Genomic DNA, 19,589 nt, shown 5'->3' with positions numbered 1-19,589 from the left:
TAAAGTAGGAATTTGTATCTCTTGATATCTCTAAAAAAAACTACTCATCGTGGACATTAAATGTTGAAATACATCTTGCTGCAATGGGTCTTGAAGACACCATTATGGAAGAAATTAATACATCAAATTAAGATCCTACCAAAGTTATGATTTTCTTTCGTCATCGATTAGATGAACGATTGAAAATTCAATATCTAATTGCAAAAGATTCATTTGTCCTGTGGAATAATTTAAAAGATAGATTTGACCACTTAAAGATGATCATCGTTCCAAAATCCCAATATGATTGGTTTCACCCACAACTAGAAGATTTTAAATCTATTAATGAATATAATTTAGTCATGTTTAGAATTGCTTATCAATTAAAACTGTGCGGTGAAAATATAATTGATAAGGATATGGTAAAGAAAGCATTTTTCTACTTTTCATGTCTCAAGTATGCTCTTACAGCAATGCAACAATATCAAGAAAAGAGGCTTAAGAAGTATTCTAAACTTATTGCATGCCTTCTTTTGGCCAAAAACTAATGATTAATTGATGAAATTTATAAAATCCAAACAAATGGCACTAGTCCATTTTGTGAAGTGAATGTGATTCTATATAGCAGTAGTCGTGGATGCAGTGGAAGTTGATACGTACCTTACCGTGGATGCAGTGGAAATCACTTTTAAATTCTCTTATTTATTAAGTTGAAATTCCTTTAGTAAGTTATAATGGCTAAAAAAAAGTAGGTAATGGTAGAGAGATCAAGACAATAGTTTCTGATATGATTCCTACAACATAAAAAATTACTAAACACAAACTTAACGGCAGAAATTTTTTGGATTGGAGTAAATTTGTTCAAATATATCTTTGTAGCATTGATGAAGATGATCCTTTTACTGATGAACCATCCTTGGACAGTGAAGCGAAGAAAGTTTGGTTAAGAGAAGATGCAAAAATATTCTTGCATATTCAAATTTCTATTGACAATTAGATAATCGGTTTGACTAATCACTATGAGTTCATTAAAGATCTTATATTCTAGTAAAGGTAATCTAAGTCATGTACATGATATTTGCAAGTAGTTTTTTCATCCAGAAAAGTAGGAAAGATCTCTCATTGAATATTTTGTGGATTTAAAATAGGTGTATAAGGAATTAAATTCTCTTTTTCATTTTACAGTTTGTGTAAAAGCTCAATAGCCTCAACCTCAACAAATGGCTTAGATGAATTTTATGGAATTGCCATCTAAGTCTGATGCTACTCAAAGAAAGACCCTTTCTAGTCTAGTTGCCTCTCTCCGTGATTCCCTTACACGAGTGTTATGGATTAAGGGATCTCAACCTTTTTCCTAATGTTACTAGCTCTCTAGTGAGGCCAATGTACCTTTAATGAGACTAATTGAGAAAATAGCAGAGTCAATGGTGATAGAAATGGACATGGCTTTCAAGACAGTGGGACAACTAGTTGTGAATAACATGAACAAAATCAACAAGTTTGTTATCACTATCAAAAACCAGATCATACAAAATGTACATGTTGGTTACTTCATTGCAAACCTCAATAGAATTCTCAAATTGCCAATTTTGCAACTCAAGAGAGTAACTATATGTCTACACCCCCTTCTTTTTCTAAAAAATCCATTATTGTCTTTATTGATAAGTTTGCCTACTATACTGCACACTATGATTCACAAAAAACTGCTACTGCATCTTTTGTTGACCATTTAGACAAACTTGTGTCATCCTCTAACAAATGGTTCATATATTTTTGTACAATAGATCATATGGCTGTGTAGACAAAGAAAATTTATTTAATTTATTTAGCCAAGATTAAATAAATTAAATTGATCTGAGTTGAAGAAGTCTCTACTTATTAAATAAATAAGTAGAAGTTCATTATATTTTGGACTGTCAAATTGGACCAATATTATATGAGCTATTAAATCAAATTAAATTTGTAATGTCCATTTAAATTGAAGCGAATTAATTAATTTATTAATTCACAAAGGACTATTTGGGTTGGCCCACTATTTAAGCTCAATTTAAATGGATATCTTGAGTTACAAGCCATCCAAAATGCAAGAAGGTTCTGGAGGGTTTTCTTGAAGACATAGCCAACATATTTTGGCTATAAATAGAGGTCCTCCCTCAAGACAAAGACACATTGAAATTCCTAAATTTCAGAGAAACTCTGTCAAATTCTCTCAAGAGATTTTCCCTCAAATCCAAATCCAAATCAAGTTAAACAAATCCTCCTTTCATCGGCGTTGAAGACTTAAAGATTCAAGTATTCAATACCATTTTCAAATCATCTATTTTCTATGATGAAGTCGTAGGAAACACCCTCTTGATCGAAGAACAAGCCTCTTTGGCCCTTCGATTAAAGTCTTTTGAAAAGAAAAATCAAGGGATTAATTTCTTTGGTTCAGAAATTTTTAGAGATTGTAACCCTCTTATTATTTGATTTAAGAAATTTGATATTTGTGCAAGTTTTTTTGTCTTTTATTTTAGGCAACGAAATTTGTGATTACAAATTTGTTGTGAGACCCCGGTTGGCCTAAATTGTGATTTTATGTGAAAATAATAAGTTTGACTGTGATTTTTATTCCAAATAAACCGAAAATCCCTAATTGGGAATTTGAGAAACCCTAATTGCTCAAAAATCAAAAATTTTTAAGCGAAACCCTAGATAGCCATTTCTATTGCAATTGCATGTTTGAATGTGTATTAGACATGTGTAGGTATGTGTTGTGTAGACACCAAATTTTTGGTGTTTTATTATTTATTTATTTAGTATTCGTTTTTTATTTGTTCTATTTTTATTTGTCACAATTAGTTTTATTTACTTTTAGTTTTAGTTATTTTAGCCATTTTAGCGTAGAATTTCTCAAAGGAAAAAGAAAAGCGTTCAAAAAATATGTTTTAGTTGTTTTGGATTTAGTTTCATTATTTAAAAATGAAAAGAAAAATGAAAAATTGAAAAATGAAAAAAAAGAGGGAAAAAGAAGAAGTGGAAAAGTAGAAAAACAATGAGAAATGGAAAATGAAAAAAAGGAAAATGGAAATTGCACTTTGTTGCTTCTAGTTTATTTATTTTATCCAATGTTAATTAAATTATTTTTGTTATTATCAATTGTGTTTTAATTAATTAAAAATAAAAAAAAAAAAAAACAATACGCGACATGCAAGCTGCGTTTTTTCGCAGCTTGCAAAGGAGGGCTCGGTGAGCCCTTTGGATGCAAATATAGAAGGAATGATCGAGGGTTGAGGAGAGAGGCCCGGTATAAAAGGAAAGAGAGCAAAGGGGGGCCGTAGGATGAAGCGTTTGGAGATGGGAGTTGCATTGGAGTAGTAGCCGCAAAGAGGAGGTTTTTCGTCTGAGGGAATGAAAAAAAAGGCTAAGAAGCAAGAAAGGGAGAGAGTTCTTAGAGGGGATATCAGGGAAAACAAAACAGGGAGAGTCGGAGAGAAAGAAAGTTGGCGGCTGTGGATTGAGGAGAGAGCAAAAGAGAGGGGCTGAATGAAGAGAAACGAGACAGAGGAAAACCAGAAAATGAGAGAGACGGGAGGAAGGGCGGACCACTGAGAGAGCGGGCTAGTGGCTAGAGGTGGTGAGTGAAAAAGCAGACGGCTGAGAAGCAAAACAATAGACAACGAGAGAGTGAGAGGGAGAAATTGGGAGAGTTTCGGCTGGAAGTAAAACCGAACAAAAGAGGAGAAAGGGCTGCGAAAGGAAAGATTGGAGCCAGTAGCAGCTACGGAGTGGAGAAGAAACCCAACGCCGCCATCATCGTCTTCAAGCATCACTGAAAAGCACGGATTTTTGCAGCAAGTGACCTGCTGTTGATCCTCCCTCTTTATTTGGGTAAAATTTCTCCTCTCCTGCTGATGTTTATGCTTCTTGTTTCGTTTGTCCGTTGCTGATGTTTGTTTGCTACGATTTTTGTTTTGGTGGGCGAGGCTTCGATCAATCCCAAACTGTTCGAAGCCTATGAATGTATCCATTGCAGTCCCATGACCTACTGTTGTTATTTCTTTGCGTTTTGCTGGTGCTGCACAGTCCAAGCTGTTTCATTTTGTTGTTTATTTGCTGGCCTGCTGCTGTCTGATGTCTTCTCCTCTGTTGCATTTTAGTCGTGTGTTCATGATGTATGTTGGACTGCAAGTTTTCGGTGATTTCTGGAAATAAAGACCCAAGTGGCTGAACACTTTCCAGATTTTCATATCTTTTGTTTCTCGGCTTTTCATGTTCAAAACATAGGATAGTGGTTTAACAGAATAAAATTGCAGCACCTCTCTCGGTTACAAGAAGCTCATTCTTTGCATGACACTTGCATAAAAAATTCCCTTTTCCCTTGCTGTTGGACCACTTAAATGTTTGGCTTCAATTCTGCAACAAGAGTATGCATTTCATTTAGTCGATAGTTTGAAGCTTTGGTATTTGCTGAACTCGCTTGCATGGTGAAATGGATAGGAAGTCGCGGCTTAAAATTGCAGTAAAGCTTCTGTTTTTTCCAGATTTGCATGATAGCTTTCCTAAGTTTTTTTCCTGGTTTGGGCTTGCGGTTTTAGGAAGCTGTTGTTTAATCTAAAGCCTTTGATGCTCGGTTAAAAATCCTGATTCATTAACCGAAAGCTTCCTAGCTTTGCAGAAGTTCTTGCGGCATTCTGTCTTGTTGTTTTTCTTTATCTTGGGCAGTCCTCAACTCAGTTTTGCTGCCTTAATCTAGCAATAGGAGTGTGGTATTAAATTTGGTAATGATTGGAATTGCATCTTGAGGTTTATTTCAGTTCAAAGTTTTCTTGGTGATGCATTTGGTTAAGCACAGCATAACATATGAAAGAAAGGAAACCAGAATTGCAGAAGGTTTTCTACGTGATTGCATGCTTATGCATGAAATAATTTCTGAAAATTGCACTTTGACCCCCCCAAGTCTCCCCTTGTCCTACTATGGCCCAATCAATTAGAGAATTTCATCAAATTGGTCCTTGATAATTTTAATTTGTGCAACTTTATTGCTTGTTTGCTTCAATTAACTACCATGCTTTGTCAATTGCACTTAAGTCACGACTTTAGGGGCTTTATGACCAAGTGAGCTTGTGTTTGCTTATTTTCTTTAATTTTCCCAAATAAAGTGGTACCTTGACCGTTTTATTGTTTTGAAGCCATTTTTTCTTTCATTTGGACTCCATTCCAAGGGAGGTACACTCTATCCCTTATTTGCACTTCATTTGACCCTACGTGCTCCTACGTGTTATGTGAATATGCATGTCTACTTTGCTTTCTTTGCCTTTCTTTAATTTCTTTCATTTTCTTTATTTACTTTTGCTTTTTATTTAAGTACTTCATTATGGGGTATGTGTACACCTCTTGGCTTGTAATAGATAGGGCTTGGAAAACACTTGATGAAGACCTATTGAAGACATGTGCCTAGCTAGCAAATGTAATAGGTTCATTAGCTTGGTTGCTTGCTTTTGTTGCTACATGTTTAATTGCTTTATTAGGCTCTTGCATCTAGTCGAGCATGCTAAGTGTTACGTGTTACGTGTTTACGAGTGTTTTGGCATGTCTACTTACTTTCATAGCCATGAATGAATGGAATGGATGAATGTACGTCACCACACTAGTCCAACGCTAGTTGTGGCTTCTTTTATCGTTTCCACTAGTCTAATGCTAGTAGGAATTCATAGAAAGGGCTAGTCCAACGCTAGACCCAATAGGATTTTTCCTTTGACTTTCATTAATGCATTATTTGCCTGTTCACTACACATCATGCATTTCTCTTCAGTTTTATCATCTGGCATGCTCCTCGATTCCCCTTTTCCCTCATTTTAGGTCTTGCATCTCATGCTAGTTAGGGTACATTTGCCTGAAGAGTCCCCTTCTGATAAGGGAAACGAGCGAGTGTGGCTACTCGATAGCCTTAGCACGCTAGTTTTGCTTTCTAATCAAAGGGAAAATCGAAGTCGAAAAGTTAGGAGTCATTCCCATACCCGACCTGATGCATTCCTTTAGGTTCATTCATTCTCATTTATCACTTACTCATTTTTTTCCAATTCACATTTCCTCATCACTTTTCCTTTCCTTATTGTTCATTTTGATTTCTACTTCACAAAATTGCACTTAATTACACCCACATGCACTTATCACTATATTTCATACACTTGCACACAAACACTTGGATTTTTCATACAAATTCACACATGCACCTTTTCATACACTTGCACACAAACACTTGGATTTTTCATACAATTTCACACGTGCACCTTTTTATACACATGCACACTTGCACTTTAGCCATCATTTGCATTAATCGACATCTATAAGGTTTTCCTTTATTGGCCGCCACAACTCATGTGGTTGGGACCAAAAACCTTACAAGAGACATTTTAGAATTTAGTTTTGCATTTTTTTTCTTTTCTTTTTGCATTCATTTAGTCAAATCCAAAACATGCAATACATATTTTTGGTAGAAAAATTAGGAAAGGTAGGGCTAAATCACGCAACTAGCCTTGGCTAGGTCGAAGGGGTGCCTTGGATCTTTATCCTTGCCTTCCCCTTCGTCAAATGTGACTCCCGATCCCTGTTTTTGGTTACGTAGACCCAAAAGTTCTCTAAAAGGGTTTATTTACTTTTTTTCATTCAAAAACAAAAATCATTTTTGGGTGACTTGGTACACCCTAACTCTATACCAAGTGGCGACTCCATTTTTCAAGAAACCCTTTTGAACTTTGTTTGGCCATAATCGTCGCATTCTTAAGTCCCATGGCCTTTTACTTCTCATTTCGCACACGTTCACATTCCACTATACACACACTACACACACACATCATCATTCAAAAAGTAGGGCGCGACAGTTGGCGACTCCACTGGGGACTTCCTAAGTGGGTCCAAGCATTTGATTTAGCCATTCGTTTCCTTTTTCTACCCTTTTTATGCATTGCATTTGGATATTAGGGTTGCATTTTCCATTTTTAGGGCCTTTTGCCTCGCGCGCGTATCCAACTATTCCCTCACTCACGTACGTGTGATTGGTTGATTGGATGTATGTTTACTTATTTATCTCGCGCTTGCATTGCATTTGGGAGGGGGTGTGTCACCTTTAGAGCCTCGCGTTGGTTCTCAACCCCTTCCCTCAAAATAGGGGAACACTTCATACGTGCACGTTTACTTGCTTTTATCCCATTTTATTTTATTTTCATGGGCGCCATCCCACACCTCCTTGTAGGACTAGGATCGATTGCCTTGGGTAGGCGGATGGTGTGCTCTGCGCCCATAGCGCTACCTAAGGGATCACTCAAGCCACCGACCGAAGGCCCTGGGAGTGATGACCCTTCGCCTTTAGGTCTGAAGGCTTGGGAGCCGAAGCTTTATCGAGTCTAGGCATTAGTGAACCAAACCTCATGCATCCATTTTAGAATAACCTAGGGTAGAGTCGGCCTCACCTTTTTTAAAAGCACATTAGGCACGAGGGAAGGGGTTCCACCCCTTTTACTTGTTTTTATTGTATCTCTTTTCTTAATTGCTCCCAATGTGTTATGTGTACTATCAATTGCACTAACCATTTTTTTGTTTTCTTGGCTTGCATTCATGTGCCTTAGCAATAAGAGGCTTCCTTGGGCACTCTTTTAGTGACTTACCCACTAGATAATTCACATGTTTAAATTTCAGTCATTACATTTAATTTTCAATAAGTACATTTCATTTTAGACCTTTTCCCCCCGATGTATTATTTATGTCATTTAGGCCATATTTGTCACATATTTACATCGCTTTAATAAATGGCATCATGCATAAACCATAGAAAGGGAATGCCACATAGGGAATCCCGTGTTTAGGAATAAGCCACCTTGTGTCTCGGATACTTAATCCAATGAGACTTGCACGTTTATATTTCATGTACCATCCAAATGGGTAGTGCACAGGGTAAGGTAGGATCCGATCATTTTCATAGAGTGATCTTTGGAATATGAGCATCTAATAATCACTTTTTGGCCATTTTATCAAAATTGGTAAAAATCCCTTGCGTGAAGGACATTAATTTGAAGAAATTCACAAATGATTCCTCCTATTGAGACGATAAATAAATTGAGGCCAAAATTTGATTTTTAGAAGGTCATAGACCAATGCACCTCAATAATTTTGAAATAGCCAATGGCCGGACAATTCAACCAATCCATTTTGCCAATTCATTCAATAAATCGTCAATTCATTTGATCAATTTACCCTTTTTAGGGTCATCTGGTTGATTTTGGATAAATTGTCAATTCATTTGACCAATTTACCCTTTTTAGGGTCATTCGGCCGATTTTTGAGTAAATCACTAATTCAATTTCATTCATTCGGCCAATTTACCCATTTTTAGGGCAACCGAGCCGTTTTTGAATAAATCAAGTTTCGTTCAATCTATTTGATCAATTTACCCTTTTTTAGGGTGATCTAATTAATTTTGGATAAATTAAATTTCATTCAATTCATTTGACCTGTTTCCCTTTTTTAGGGTAATCCGGTCGATTTTTCATAAATTGTCAACTTCATTTGTCAATGTCGAATTTCAAAATGGAAAATCTAGTTGATTTTGAGAAAAACATCCTTTGCATCTAGCTATTTGATCAGTTGGGGTTTTGACTCATGCTTCACTGAGAAAATTTATCAACGAATTCCAATCTCTTCGCTAGGAGGTTCGTCAAGGTCAAACCCGTGTGTTTTGCAAATCAAAGGTGATCAATCTATTCGGACGTTGTCCTCATTTTGACAAATCTCTCGTCATTCCAATTGATCAAATTCTTTCAAAATTATTTTTCACTCAATGAGTTGATCAGATCTATCAGGTATGGTATAGTGCCTACCTCAGAGGATTGCATCCTCATTTTAGGCCTACCCTTGGCACAAAAAGGGTTCCCCCATAGGACATGCATCCGAATTTTCTGAATATCTACTAACTCTTGCCTTTTTCTTTTCCTTTTCTTTATTTTCTTTGGAATAATTAAGCGAGGGTTGAGTCTAAAGGCAATCTTTCAAAAAATTTCAGGTAATATTTAAACATAGCTTCTCGTCGAAGCCCCATCATAACGTGATTCCGTAGTCAAGCCCAGAGGAGTCATGTAAACATGAGTTCACAACCGGAATTGTCGGATAAGTCTGCTACTACAGCCCAACCTGAGACTGCAAGTTTGGGGGTTCAGTTGACTGAGATGCTCACTAAGTTCGGTGAGATGACCACTGAGATGGCGGCCCAGAGGAAATTAATCGATGAGCTTATCAGCAGTGGAGTTCAACCCGAGCCCGTGCCCGGCAGGCAGCCTGGGCCAGAGCCATTTGTCATACCTTCGATTCAAGCCGCTGTTGCTCCATCTTTCCCTATTCCAACCGAGGGAACTTTCACATATCCCACCATACATTTGCCATACACTTACCCTCCTGATCCTTCATTTTTCCCTGCTTACATGCAAGGTCCACAACCCCAACTTACTTCAAACATACCACCAGAGCCACATACTTTTTATCACACTGCTGAGCCATTCCTACCAGACCATACTGTGCAAACCAAGCCAGAGATAGGAGAATCCTCTGCTCCCGTTGATGTAAAGCTACTCAAACGACTTGACCGTTTTGATGAGTTTATGAGGAAAAGTCAGGGTTTGAACAAGCAAGGAGTGCTAGACTATGATGAGCTTTGTCTCTTTCCGAATGTGCAATTGCCTGAAGGGTTCAAAACTCCGAAGTTTAACAAATACGATGGCACGGGCAATCCCAAGACGCACCTTCGATTGTTCGCCAACAAGTTGGGTAGGCCAACAGATGATGAAAATCTGCCTTTGAGGCTATTCCCAGAAAGTCTGGAGGGGGATGCACTCGACTGGTATTCCAAGCTGAAACCCGAAGAAACGAAGACTTGGTTTGACTTGTCCAATGCTTTTGTAAGGCAATACGAGTATAATTGCGAGCTGGCTCCAACACGAACCACGTTGGAAGGGATAAAGAGGAAGCCATCTGAAGATCACAAGACTTATGCTAAAAGGTGGAGGAAAATAGCTGCAAAAGTCGAGCCACCAATGATTGAGGACGAAATCATACGAACTTTCATTAAGGCACATGATCCGCCGTACTTTGAAGAAATTTTTCGCATGACTGGATGTTCGTTTGCTGCTATTGTCAATAAGCTTGAAGAATATGATGATTTCGTGAAGGCTGGAAAGATTGTCAATGTGTCTACCCTCAAATCGCAGTTGGACGCTTTGCAAAGCCAAGGTAGTAATGGGAGGAAGCAACAATCCAAAAAGCAAGAGGGGGAAACTGCTTTTGTCTGGGATCGAAACCCTATCTCAAAGCCCAGACCTCGACAATACCATACCTACTCAAACCCTTACCATAGCTATTCAAACCCTCATCCTGTTTATCACACCAATACCACTCATCCTCGACCTCGACCTAATTACACCAACCCAACTATATCCCCTTTTCAAATATCTCGGCCCAATTTCCAACAAGTTCGACCCCGACCTCTCTACAATCAACAATTTCCCCGACCAAACAGGCCCATCTACAACTACCCCCAACATACTGAAACCCGCGATCAAAATCATTTTCGAACATTCACCAATTTCGGCCAGCCTTTGGACCGATTATATGAACAATTAAAAGCCGCCGGTAAAATCGGCGAAATTCCCCCTCCAGCTTACCCCCATGGTATCTCTGGCGGATATAACCCACAGTACACTTGTGCCTATCATTCGGGAGCACCTGGCCACCCAACTACTGATTGTAGAGCACTTAAACAGAAAGTCCAAGAAATGATCGAGGCGGGGGAAATATTGATTAGAAGAAGTGCAGAACAAGGACCAAACATAAGTACAAACCCCTTTCCCAAACACAGTGACATCTTTGAGGCATCCACCTCCAATGACGAGATTTGAAAGTCCTGAAGGAGCTTTGCACAATTTGGATGGCCGAGTGTTTTCCCTCTTGAAGGGAATTTCGGTGCATCTGGGGACTGTCATTTGCTAAAAATTCATGAAAGGTTTCACTGTTTTTGTGTAAATAGTTTTGTTAGGTTCAAGTTTTGGCTAAAACAATTTTTATCAAGCTCCTGTTTTTTCAATAGCATGCATAATTACATCTTTTCATTATTTTGTTTGTTCGATACTATTTTTGTTTATACTGGTTGATTATCATTTTCAATTTCATTCTAAATTCTTTCGATGGCCAAAGATGAAATTACTTGACCCTTTGAATATCACTGTTCTGGAATCCGATGAAGCCATACATTGAAAAATCCCTTCATTGAGAAATCCCTTCATTTGAGAAATCCCTTCTTTGAGAAAGCCTTCCTTGAGAAAACCCTTCGTTAAAAATCCCCTCATGAAGAAATCCTTTCTTTGAGGAAGCCATACATTGAAAACCCTCCATTTAAAAATCCCTTCATTTGAGAAATCCCTTCATTTGAGAAAATCCCTTTCCGGCCAGGTTGAAAGCTGATTGGTTAACGCAGTATGATCAACGATTGATTTTGATTGATGAAAAGCAGTTGAATGCTATGTACCATGACCAATGTTGTCAAAACGCATGGCCCAAGTTCATAACAAAAGGGTCCACCGCCGATCCTCTGAAGAAGGGAACAAAGTACTAAAGTAATGAAAGATGAAGTCGAAGTTCAAATTTGCTTCAAATTGACAAAGCTCATTGGGTGTTCAAAAGGTATTGCCTGGAGGAGTACTCATTTTGGGCAGAGATGAAAGGACAGACATTCCCTCAACCTATCAACTCGGACATGCGTAAGAAGTTCTTTATTTGATTATGCAAATTTCTTTTTGGAAATCGCGCAAGGGACGAGGCAAAAGTCAGGCCATCTTCTTTTCCAATCAAAACATTTCATCCCTAGTCATCCCCTTTGAGCTATCAGAACAATAATTTTCGTTTGTCAGCCCCTGAGGATTGCAAACCCCACACTGGGGCAAATTTATTTTGAAAGAGAGATGAAAAAAAGAAAGAACCCCATACTGGGGCAAATTTATTTTGAAAGATAGATGAATTGGAAGAAAAAACCCCACACTGGGGCAAATTTAGTTTTTGAAGAAAAATGCAAAAGAGAAGAAAATGCAATGAAAAATACAAAGAAAGAAAAATCCAATCAAACTGGGGCAAATTTTCCTCGATTTCGTTCAAAAATTGGAGATAATTTCAAAATGATGCAATTTCAGGTTATTTCACACATTTCATCAGACCTGCTTTCAAGCCTCAACTTTTCTTGAAAAACACCCCACCTAACCTCATTACAAAAGCCCAAAAGTCCTGGCTTTCGTCACTTGCTGCATTTCTATTAGGGATGTTGCTAATCAACTGGCAAGTGATGTCCATAATGCCTTCGCCTAATCTTACAAGGGAAGCGCATTTTACTGATGTCAGCAATCTTCAGTTCATACTCTTGAGTCGATTATGGTTGAGTTTTTCCATTGTTCCTTAGGTGAAAACCCGAAAGGGCACCTCAAAAGAAAAGGAGAAAAAGAAAAGAAAAAGAGAAAAACAAAAACAAAAACAAAACAAAAGAAAAGGAGTGTGGGCAACCTTGGTGAAAACCCGAAAGGGCGCCAAGGTAGGATTTCTGCAATGAGCAAGCACAAGGAGGAACAACTGGTGGTTTGGTCCATTTGGATTTCTCCTCATTTTTGTCATACCTCTGCCAATATTGAATTCCAGAACAAGGATATTCAGAGATTCGAATATGCATCCTTTGGCCAAAGCTGTGTCATTTTGTAAAACATTCTTTGGCAAATACACTCTTAGGAAACTCATTTTTACCAAATTACTTGCATTCATGGCATTTTTGTAGAATTTAAGCACAATTGGTTATGAGTGCATTCTTGTGCATATTCATTTTTTCATGACATGTGAATTTTTTCTTGCATACCTCATTCTTTATCATTGAATTGTGGTAAATAACAATCCCCGTGGTTTATTTCAAAAGCATACTTGGATTCAGTCATCTTTTGGGAACAGTTGAAATTCAGCCAAGCCAGCTACACGGACTTCACAATATGGCAAAGCACATGCCTGGTCGGTTTGAAAATCGGAAAAGCCTTAGGGTGAGAAATCCAACTCAATCGGCTACCGCAGTAGAAGTTGATAAAGGCATTGAAAGACTCATGTTTACACGATTCTCAAGGGAAAACGGATCAAATGATGGTGGCAATTTCCTTCATTTTTTCTCTTTTGTAGGAAATTGCATGCACAGATGAAAGTAATCACACCTTGCACCGGTGTCGGAAAGAGTCCTCCGGTGAACAAAGGCAGATCGTAAATGTTGCAAGCAAATTTGATCAAAAGGTGCAACAACATGGCGATACATAATCAACTATGGACTCAAATTGCAGAAATCCATCATACTGGAGCAAATTAATTTTTTGAAAAAGATTCTCAAAAATCAAAGAGAAAAGCGAAAAGAAAAGAAAATCATCAATCAAAAATCAAAAATCAAATCAAGTTTCATCACGGCAGGCTCGGGTTTAATCCCACTGTCCGATTGTCAAGCATTTCATTTTTACACAATTACTGGAGCATGGGTTAGTCCCGCCAGTAAGCGTTTCATTTACACAATTACTGGAGCATGGGTTAGTCCCGCCAGTAAGCATTTCATTCTTCACCGTTGCTGGAACGTGGGTCAGTCCCGCCAGTGAATATTTCACATTTATCACGTTGGAGCTGGGTTTTATCCCGCCAACCTCGGCAGAGCTGGGTTCTATCCCGCTGACCGCTTTTCACGTTGGAGCTGGGTTTTATCCCGCCAACCTCGGCAGAGCTGGGTTCTATCCCGCTGACCGCTTATCACGTTGGAGCTGGGTTTTATCCCGCCACTCCAACGTGAAAATGAGCGGTCAGCGGGATAGAACCCAGCTCTGCCGCGGTTGGCGGGATAAAACCCAGCTCCAACGTGATAATGAGCGGTCAGCGGGATAGAACCCAGCTCTGCCGCGGTTGGCGGGATAAAACCCAGCTCCAACGTGATAATGAGCGGTCAGCGGGATAGAACCCAGCTCTGCCGAGGTTGGCGGGATAAAACCCAACTCCAACGTGAAAATGAGCGGTCAGCGGGATAGAACCCAGCTCTGCCGAGGTTGGCGGGATAAAACCCAGCTCCAACGTGATAAGCGGTCAGCGGGATAGAACCCAGCTCTGCCGAGGTTGGCGGGATAAAACCCAGCTCCAACGTGAAAATGAGCGGTCAGCGGGATAGAACCCAGCTCTGCCGAGGTTGGCGGGATAAAACCCAGCTCCAACGTGATAATGAGCGGTCAGCGGGATAGAACCCAGTTCTGCCGAGGTTGGCGGGATAAAACCCAACTCCAACGTGATAAGCGGTCAGCGGGATGGAACCCAGCTCTGCCGAGGTTGGCGGGATAAAACCCAGTCCCGCTGACAGCTTATCACGTTGGAACTGGGTTTTATCCCGCCAACCTCGGCAGAACTGGGTTCTATCCCGCTGACCGCTTATATCACGTTGGAGCTGGGTTTTATCCCGCCAACCTCGGCAGAACTGGGTTCTATCCCGCTTGACCGCTCATTTTCACGATTGGAGTTGGGTTTTATCCCGCCAACCTCGGCAGAACTGGGTTCTATCCCGCTGACCGTTTACATCGCCACTGGAGCAGAGGTTAGTCGCGCCAGTGTACATTTCATTTTCACAGCCACTGGAGCGTGAGGTGAGTCCCGCCAGTGAGCATTTCATTTTGTACTGCCGCTAGCCGTAGGTCAGTCCCACTAGTGCGCCTTTCATTTTACCCTACCGCTAGCCGTTGGTCAGTCCCACTAGCGTACGTCCCATGATTAAAAGCTTGTTTGGGTCTATCCCGTTTTAAATTTCTGTTCGGGTCAGTCCCGTTTAAATTCTGTTCGGGTCAGTCCCGTTTAAATTTCTGTTCGGGTCAGTCCCGTTTTAAATTTCTGTTCGGGTCAGTCCCGTTTACATTTCTGTTCGGGTCAGTCCCGTTTAAATTTCTGTTCGGGTCAGTCCCGTTTAAATTCTGTTCGGGTCAGTCCCGTTTAAATCCTTGTTCGGGTCAGTCCCGTTTAAATTTCTGTTCGGGTCAGTCCCGTCTAAATTCCTGTTCGGGTCAGTCCCGTTTAAATTTCTGTCTCGGGTCAGTCCCGATTTTAAAATTTCCTGTCAAGGGTCAGTCCCCATCGTTTGAGTAATTCGTAGCCAAATAACACAGGTAAGTATTTGGTGTCTACTTATTTGTTTCAAGTTTTTTCAAAACTCAGACAAAGAGGGGCAAACTGTAGACACCAAATTTTTGGTGTTTTATTATTTATTTATTTAGTATTCGTTTTTTATTTGTTCTATTTTTATTTGTCACAATTAGTTTTATTTACTTTTAGTTTTAGTTATTTTAGCCATTTTAGCGTAGAATTTCTCAAAGGAAAAAGAAAAGCGTTCAAAAAATATGTTTTTGTTGTTTTGGATTTAGTTTCATTATTTAAAAATGAAAAGAAAAATGAAAAATTGAAAAATGAAAAAAAAGAGGGAAAAAGAAGAAGTGGAAAAGAAGAAAAACAATGAGAAATGGAAAATGAAAAAAAGGAAAATGGAAATTGCACTTTGTTGCTTCTAGTTTATTTATTTTATCCAATGTTAATTAAATTATTTTTGTTATTATCAATTGTGTTTTAATTAATTAAAAAAAAAAAAAAAACAATACGCGACATGCAAGCTGCGTTTTTTCGCAGCTTGCAAAGGAGGGCTCGGTGAGCCCTTTGTATGCAAATATAGAAGGAATGATCGAGGGTTGAGGAGAGAGGCCCAGTATAAAAGGAAAGAGAGCAAAGGGGGGCCGTAGGATGAAGGGTTTGGAGATGGGAGTTGCATTGGAGTAGTAGCCGCAAAGAGGAGGTTTTTCGTCTGAGGGAATGAAAAAAAAGGCTAAGAAGCAAGAAAGGGAGAGAGTTCTTAGAGGGGATATCAGGGAAAACAAAACAGGGAGAGTCGGAGAGAAAGAAAGTTGGCGGCTGTGGATTGAGGAGAGAGCAAAAGAGAGGGGCTGAATGAAGAGAAACGAGACAGAGGAAAACCAGAAAATGAGAGAGACGGGAGGAAGGGCGGACCACTGAGAGAGCGGGCTAGTGGCTAGAGGTGGTGAGTGAAAAAGCAGACGGCTGAGAAACAAAACAATAGACAACGAGAGAGTGAGAGGGAGAAATTGAGAGAGTTTCGGCTGGAAGTAAAACCGAACAAAAGAGGAGAAAGGGCTGCGAAAGGAAAGATTGGAGCCAGTAGCAGCTACGGAGTGGAGAAGAAACCCAACGCCGCCATCATCGTCTTCAAGCATCACTGAAAAGCACGGATTTTTGCAGCAAGTGACCTGCTGTTGATCCTCCCTCTTTATTTGGGTAAAATTTCTCCTCTCCTGCTGATGTTTATGCTTCTTGTTTCGTTTGTCCGTTGCTGATGTTTGTTTGCTACGATTTTTGTTTTGGTGGGCGAGGCTTCGATCAATCCCAAACTGTTCGAAGCCTATGAATGTATCCATTGCAGTCCCATGACCTACTGTTGTTATTTCTTTGCGTTTTGCTGGTGCTGCACAGTCCAAGCTGTTTCATTTTGTTGTTTATTTGCTGGCCTGCTGCTGTCTGATGTCTTCTCCTCTGTTGCATTTTAGTCGTGTGTTCATGATGTATGTTGGACTGCAAGTTTTCGGTGATTTCTGGAAATAAAGACCCAAGTGGCTGAACACTTTCCAGATTTTCATATCTTTTGTTTCTCGGCTTTTCATGTTCAAAACATAGGATAGTGGTTTAACAGAATAAAATTGCAGCACCTCTCTCGGTTACAAGAAGCTCATTCTTTGCATGACACTTGCATAAAAAATTCCCTTTTCCCTTGCTGTTGGACCACTTAAATGTTTGGCTTCAATTCTGCAACAAGAGTATGCATTTCATTTAGTCGATAGTTTGAAGCTTTGGTATTTGCTGAACTCGCTTGCATGGTGAAATGGATAGGAAGTCGCGGCTTAAAATTGCAGTAAAGCTTCTGTTTTTTCCAGATTTGCATGATAGCTTTCCTAAGTTTTTTTCCTGGTTTGGGCTTGCGGTTTTAGGAAGCTGTTGTTTAATCTAAAGCCTTTGATGCTCGGTTAAAAATCCTGATTCATTATCGGTTGCCGAAAGCTTCCTAGCTTTGCAGAAGTTCTTGCGGCATTCTGTCTTGTTGTTTTTCTTTATCTTGGGCAGTCCTCAACTCAGTTTTGCTGCCTTAATCTAGCAATAGGAGTGTGGTATTAAATTTGGTAATGATTGGAATTGCATCTTGAGGTTTATTTCAGTTCAAAGTTTTCTTGGTGATGCATTTGGTTAAGCACAGCATAACATATGAAAGAAAGGAAACCAGAATTGCAGAAGGTTTTCTACGTGATTGCATGCTTATGCATGAAATAATTTCTGAAAATTGCACTTTGACCCCCCCAAGTCTCCCCTTGTCCTACTATGGCCCAATCAATTAGAGAATTTCATCAAATTGGTCCTTGATAATTTTAATTTGTGCAACTTTATTGCTTGTTTGCTTCAATTAACTACCATGCTTTGTCAATTGCACTTAAGTCACGACTTTAGGGGCTTTATGACCAAGTGAGCTTGTGTTTGCTTATTTTCTTTAATTTTCCCAAATAAAGTGGTACCTTGACCGTTTTATTGTTTTGAAGCCATTTTTTCTTTCATTTGGACTCCATTCCAAGGGAGGTACACTCTATCCCTTATTTGCACTTCATTTGACCCTACGTGCTCCTACGTGTTATGTGAATATGCATGTCTACTTTGCTTTCTTTGCCTTTCTTTAATTCCTTTCATTTTCTTTATTTACTTTTGCTTTTTATTTAAGTACTTCATTATGGGGTATGTGTACACCTCTTGGCTTGTAATAGATAGGGCTTGGAAAACACTTGATGAAGACCTATTGAAGACATGTGCCTAGCTAGCAAATGTAATAGGTTCATTAGCTTGGTTGCTTGCTTTTGTTGCTACATGTTTAATTGCTTTATTAGGCTCTTGCATCTAGTCGAGCATGATAAGTGTTACGTGTTACGTGTTTACGAGTGTTTTGGCATGTCTACTTGCTTTCATAGCCATGAATGAATGGAATGGATGAATGTACGTCACCACACTAGTCCAACGCTAGTTGTGGCTTCTTTTATCGTTTCCACTAGTCTAATGCTAGTAGGAATTCATAGAAAGGGCTAGTCCAACGCTAGACCCAATAGGATTTTTCCTTTGACTTTCATTAATGCATTATTTGCCTGTTCACTACACATCATGCATTTCTCTTCAGTTTTATCATCTGGCATGCTCCTCGATTCCCCTTTTCCCTCATTTTAGGTCTTGCATCTCATGCTAGTTAGGGTACATTTGCCTGAAGAGTCCCCTTCCGATAAGGGAAACGAGCGAGTGTGGCTACTCGATAGCCTTAGCACGCTAGTTTTGCTTTCTAATCAAAGGGAAAATCGAAGTCGAAAAGTTAGGAGTCATTCCCATACCCGACCTGATGCATTCCTTTAGGTTCATTCATTCTCATTTATCACTTACTCATTTTTTTCCAATTCACATTTCCTCATCACTTTTCCTTTCCTTATTGTTCATTTTGATTTCTACTTCACAAAATTGCACTTAATTACACCCACATGCACTTATCACTATATTTCATACACTTGCACACAAACACTTGGATTTTTCATACAATTTCACACGTGCACCTTTTTATACACATGCACACTTGCACTTTAGCCATCATTTGCATTAATCGACCTCTATAAGGTTTTCCTTTATTGGCCGCCACAACTCATGTGGTTGGGACCAAAAACCTTACAAGAGACATTTTAGAATTTAGTTTTGCATTTTTTTTCTTTTCTTTTTGCATTCATTTAGTCAAATCCAAAACATGCAATACATATTTTTGGTAGAAAAATTAGGAAAGGTAGGGCTAAATCACGCAACTAGCCTTGGCTAGGTCAAAGGGGTGCCTTGGATCTTTATCCTTGCCTTCCCCTTCGTCAAATGTGACTCCCGATCCCTGTTTTTGGTTACGTAGACCCAAAAGTTCTCTAAAAGGGTTTATTTACTTTTTTTCATTCAAAAACAAAAATCATTTTTGGGTGACTTGGTACACCCTAACTCTATACCAAGTGGCAACTCCATTTTTCAAGAAACCCTTTTGAACTTTGTTTGGCCAAAATCGTCGCATTCTTAAGTCCCATGGCCTTTTACTTCTCATTTCGCACACGTTCACATTCCACTATACACACACTACACACACTACACACACATCATCATTCAAAAAGTGGGGCGCGACATGTTGGATATATGGATATAGGGTTAAGTGGGTTTAAAAGATTAGAAAACCCTAAACGAGGAAAAAACCCTAGTTCACCCTTGGTTTAAAGTGTTTAAGTTAGTTTATACTTTAATGTTGGCCTTGACATAAAAGTGGTTATATGGTTAATTTTAAGTGTGATAAATATTGATTTAGAATAGGCAAGTAAGGTTTAAGGGTGATTAGTGCAATTGCTAAGTGAGATTAGGGCATTTGGATTAAGTTAAGATTAGGTCCTATGGAGTATAATGAT

Source organism: Coffea arabica, chromosome 3e, assembly GCF_036785885.1.
Source record: "Coffea arabica cultivar ET-39 chromosome 3e, Coffea Arabica ET-39 HiFi, whole genome shotgun sequence".
In the NCBI taxonomy this organism is placed as follows: domain Eukaryota; kingdom Viridiplantae; phylum Streptophyta; class Magnoliopsida; order Gentianales; family Rubiaceae; genus Coffea; species Coffea arabica.
The sequence above is the reverse complement of the archived record's forward strand: the minus strand, read 5'-3'. Positions refer to the sequence as shown.